Below are 6,000 nucleotides of genomic sequence, written 5' to 3' on the forward strand. Positions count from 1 at the left end.
AAAATATGTTAGATCTAACTAATCTATGTTTGGTAGTAAGGTTTACATCCTTGCTTTCCCAAGTTCAGTTCAAGCTTGTCATTGCTGAGAGACCCAGAGCAATCCTGTGTTTTATTTCCATACTGCAATCGCCACTCACATCAGTTTGAATGAATTCTTGACTGCACTCAAACTTTTCACTCTTCAATTGTTATTTTTATATGTCTGTTTTTTCAGTGGTCAATATTTTTGTCTTTTTAGTGTTTAAGAAAAAGCCAAAGTTCTTGCTTACTTCATAGACCTTTGTAATCAAGTGTTCTAGGCCTTCATTTCTGATTGGAGGGTAATGTCATCAGCATACTGAAGTTCATTTATATCCCTTCTCCTAAACTTAATTTGTGGTGGATTCTTTGAGTTCAGTCTCTCTCATCATGGTCTCAGCAAACAAGTTACACAGAAAGGGGGAAAGAATACAATCTTGGCACACCCCGTTCTCTATTTTGAACCAGTCAGTGTGACCAAATGGTGTAGGTACAGTGGCTCCTAGGTTTGTATAGAGTGACTGCATCAGATAATAAGTACACACAGTGAATACAAAATTTCTGACCATAAAAATTCAAGTATATAAAAGTGAATAAAATTCTAGTTTGATATTCCCTTGACATTTACTTCAATTAATTTCTTCTTTAGTTTAGTGGATAAATGTTTAAATGTGGCAACTGTAAGGGTGATAGCCTGAGAAACATAAGCCAAAAGAAAAACATGGTGCAGCTTTTCTGAGTAAGGGACATTTGATATAACCTGACTCAGCTTACTACAGATGGAACCATAAATCACGCAGTGCAACACAATGAACAAAGTCTTCAATCTCACTGAGATCACATGGACAGAGTTGAAGATATAATGGAGAGTTACTAAATCTGACCTGTAGATAAGCAAAGGACGTTGTTTGGAATTGAGCACTCAAGTACTCAAGCAACAAAGAAAAAGATCTGTCGGAAAATGTGAAACTTAAGAGTATTTTGAATTCTGGATGAGAGAAATATCACAAGATGCCTCCTTAGCAATTATCCATTTATTAATTTGGTTGAAATCTCATGATTTAATAACCTCAAGAGAGGGTAAAGAATATAATTGTAGAATCGGAGACAAGATAGTATTCCACAAATTCTCTTTTGTATATAAAAAACCAAATTTAACCAAATGGGTATCAGGGATTAATATAGTTCTTAAGCAGCTTCAGGTGTACTCTCATTGAAACTGAGAGCAAGCCTACTTCAGTTCTCAGATATGCAGCTGGGGCTCCCCGGGGAAGTTCCAGGATTTCCCTAATATAAGTATTTTGGACAGAGTCCAATTTATCCAAGATCTTATCGTTCCACCCCCAGATCTCAGTACCATATAATAACTGGAACAACCTTCCTCAAAAAAGCTTTAATAGCTGGGCCAAGAAGTTGTCCACCTTTAGAAAAAAAGAATTTTAAAATGGTTCCTGTAGTGCAAAGGGTTGCCAAAAGGCTGGTATCAAGTTGGGCCCATAAGGAAAGAGAAGCCTGGAATATGATACCTAAATGTTTGTATGAATGACATTGCTTGATTTCATGGCTGCTGATAACTCAGCAAAATAGGGATCTAAACAACTATTTTTGTCTTCTTGTAATTTATTTTCAAATACTGTTTGTTGCAGAACTTGGCTAAAGCTGATAGCATCTTGCTAAGACCAGCTTTAGTAAGGGAAATAATTGTCATATTGTCAGCATAGACTAATGTGATAATTTTATCACCATCCAGAGATGGAGAGGGTTGGTCCAAGGTATTCATAACCTGTACTACATCATTTATAGACATCTCCGCTTAACCCCTTTCATAAAAGGGAATGGGTCCATAATCTGGCCATAGACATCAATTCTAACCCTAACAGACTTCAATGGTGTTCCTGCAATAGTTTGAGTATTAATCAATCCATGCTGGAGTCATGAAGTTTAAACAGTAGCCCAGAGTGCTCAGAATCAGCCAACACAAGATCAACATAAGCTACAAAGAGCCTGACCCTAAATTTTACTGAGTATTTCTGAATTAGGGCTGCCAAGGTTAAGCAGTGATTTATAATGCTATGCTTATTGCTAAACAGCTTACTTAGGGTTTAAAAGGTTAGAGTAGTCAGCCCAGGCTTCCAATTTAGCAAGGAGATGGCAAGTATATAATTTAGAGGCTACATCCAGCAGGATAATGGGATGATAATTTGCAGGGTCAGAGCAGTCACATTTTTAAAAAAAAGTTACTATAATATTTTGTTTCCAGATGGGCAGCACATTAGAGGTATTCTGAATTTCTGTAAACAATATAGGAAAAACAGGAGACCACCAGTACACATTCAATTTTTATAACTCGGAGGGAATTAAATCATCCCCTGGGGCTTTGCCAGAGGACAGAGAGTTAATTAACTGAGTACATTCAGAAGATGTAACAGAATCCCAAGCAGGAAGAGACTCCTGTTCCAGGATGTTAAACTTAGAGGAGGGCTCTCTTAAAGAAGAACTAAGGGATTTTATTTCACCTCTGTTGAAATAAATGATTTCTTGCCTGAGTACTCAAGCAACAAAGAAAAAAATACACATAGCTAAATATTACATCAGATAACAAACAGCTTATTGGGCTCTATCATGTGTTATGAACAACAGAGTGTTTCTGGAATGGAAATGTGATTTTTATTTAATTTGCCAGATAAATATATATCTAAATGTGTATACATACTCTTAAGGGTTGCCTGTGCATACACTCCCCCAAACAACCACTGCTTTGTTATTCATCACTTTGTTTCATGTTTTATTCCTCCCATTCTGGTTTTGGAAATTACTAGCCAAATTACTAAAGAATAAAATACATTCAAAAAGAATGTGATACGGGACCCAGACATTCAAGTATTTGAGGGATTACCTCTCTGCCTACACCCCTGAAGTGGTCTGATTGCTTCAGGATCACATCTGACAACATAAACATTTTTCATTTGGGGAAAATATTTCTACGGCATTAAAAAAAATTAGTATATCACAAGGATGTTAACATTATTTTTATGCTGTATTGTGGAACATCTTATGCTACATGACAGAGTAATAATATTGTATTCAGTGCATTGCCACTTCACTTCTAATTGTTATTATAAATATATTGTGTGAGAAACACATTCTTTGTTTTTGTGCCTTAGTGTTTCACAGAATACTTTGTTCTCATTCTGTGATACTTTATTTCATGTACCCTATATAACCTATGTTTTTTTAAAAAGATAACGCACATTCAGAAGGAATAATTGACCAAGAATGAACTGAGATACAATTAAGAGCGCTTTATTCTCCATGGCTTCTTTGGACACTACTCCTGTCATTTGAATCTATATTGATAGAGACCCCATTGTATGCCTTCTTGGGCCGAGTCGCCTCACCACCCTGTTCTCAATTGTAAATCCCCTATGCAAGAAATGAGGATTGTATATCAGTGTATATTCAAAATATTAGGCATGCAAACAAAGTGCAGAAATGTCCTGAGACTTGAACAGCTGCTCACATTATTACTTTTAATTAGCTATATCTTTTGCTGTTTTCAATGAGGCTTAATCACAAATACTTTTTGTTGAATTGTGTCCAGCAGCTGAGCACCACTTTCAAACATTTTTAGTGGTGCTTTGCCATGTCAGGATCTCATCCTAGACCCACATATAACGAGGTCTCACTTTTTCTTCATTTAATTAACCTCTCATCAGCATTTTGATCAATTCACAATCACTTTTGCATTTTAGAATGAGAACACAGTAAAACTGAAGGGGAGGAAATTTTATTTCTTATTAAATTTTGACTCTGAGGCCAATGGCACGGGGGTGGATGGAAGTGAACATTCATTAATTAGTAATTAACTGACATTAAGTCATCATGATTATAAGCCCGTAGACTTCTTTGAGCACTACGAAGGCACTTTAGTTCACCTCTGTTCACTCATTTTTACTTTCACTCTTGATGTACAACTCATTGTATCCTTGATGCTGTCTAGATAAGAATACATTTTACACAACAGTGTAAATACTGTATATCATATAAAAGATGTATGCAATATGAAGAAAAGTGTATGAAGCTGACCCTGAGGAAGTATTATCAATGAGCATCCTCAGGGAACTGCAGGGGCGTAGGAGAATTCTACTCTGACCTCAAGGTTCTCCCCGATATTATTGTACTTTTAGGAGCTTGAGTAGAGCAAGTGCTCTATTCCTTATCTTTCAGTTTTTCACTTTTAGCTGATGTACTGTTGTCCTCAACTTCTCATGATCCAGAGAAGTCAAAGAATGTGCTCAGATCTTCCAAGCCCATGAGAAGAATGTTTTCTTCTCATATTTGCAAAATAATTTCCCTGGCAAGGTCTCCAACTATGCCAAAACATTTATTGTGTCTGTGAGTGGGCATGTTTCATTACCCTAGTCTCAGGCAACAAAATTTAGAGAGAAAACTAAGAAGCTGCAAGAAAATCGTGAGGTATATAAATAATTTAGCACACCCTAAATCTCTCTTTTAGTGGCTTCAGCTAGCCAATTCTCCCCATTCTGCCCAACTAACTTTTAACAATTTTCAACATTCCATAAATACTGGATGATACTTAGCTCACTCCTTATCAGAACAGTTTGTCCCCCCCTCTCTTTAGGTTATTTTTTCTAAGTAGTTAGGGTGTTCTCCAGTTTCATAGACATTCCTTCCATGTCTGCTGCCAGCCCAGTTTAGTATTAGAGATATCATGGTTTACTACTAGAGACAATGACAATACATTTGTGAACATCATGGTGAAACTGAATATGCAAATAAGTGCCATAAAATCACAATGAACTTATGGTAAACCCAGCAAGGGAATTTCAACGCAACAGAGAAGCAGAAGTATTATCACAGAATTATCACAAAATTATGTCCAACTATCCCCCCAACAAATGATATATCAGAACAGGATTCCAAGGAAGGCAATTTCAGTTATCAATTTTATATGCATATTAGAGGAAAAGCCCATTGCACCCAGGGAAACATTGGGTGCTAGGATGCACACTAGCATTGTGGCCTTCCTAAGGCCTGGCTACATGGCAAACCCTAGACTCTTGAAGCCCCACCTCCAAATCTCAAAGAACATTCCTGAACCAGGGGTCACCAGGCTGGAAATATCCTGAAATTGGAGATTATCTGCAGAGTATAGAGACAATTCTCCAGGCAAAAATGGCTGTTTTTGAGGGGGGGGGACTCTGCAATGACAACAAAGGGCTTGCTTGGGAGGGGGTAACTCTTTGACACTGTGCCCCAGAGAGGCTGCAGGATGCTAGTCTCCAGTTGGGACCTGGGGATTTGCTGGAATTGCAGGTCATTTCCAAGCAACAGAAATCAGTCCCCTGGGGAAAAAGGGCTACTTGGTAGGAGGGACTCTCTGGCTTTTGATCCCATGGAAGTGCAGGGATGCCAGGCTCTAGGTGGAAAACAAAGAGAAATGCTATATGGCAGCAATTGTTAATAACAACAAATATCAACAAATAATTCATAAACTTGCCACATTCTTCCTTCAATGAAAATATTTAATTCATAGCAAAATTTGGTTGAAGAACTGAAAACCTTTCAGTCTGTACCTTCTTCAGTATCAAAGTAAATCAAAAACAGTTGTATGTTACAATCAAACATGAAAACATTGGACTCTAAATTTATCCTGTGAGGTAGATGAGGCTGAGAGAGTGCTGAGAGAACTGCTATATGAGAACAGTCTCTAACAGGACTGTGACTGGCTCAAGATCACCTAGCATGTGGAGGAGCAGGGATTCAAATCCAGCTCACCACATTATAAGCCACTGCTCTTAATCACTATACCAAGCTGCACAAATTGCCATTGCTGCACAAATTGCCATAAAAAGATGTAGCTAGAGCACAGGCAGAAGAAGCTGTTGCAAGAGGATGGTGTAAGTCATGTTTTACTTGCTCATTGACTATTATAGGATTCTTTTCCTTTAAATTTAGA

Source organism: Paroedura picta, chromosome 1, assembly GCF_049243985.1.
Source record: "Paroedura picta isolate Pp20150507F chromosome 1, Ppicta_v3.0, whole genome shotgun sequence".
Taxonomy (NCBI): domain Eukaryota; kingdom Metazoa; phylum Chordata; class Lepidosauria; order Squamata; family Gekkonidae; genus Paroedura; species Paroedura picta.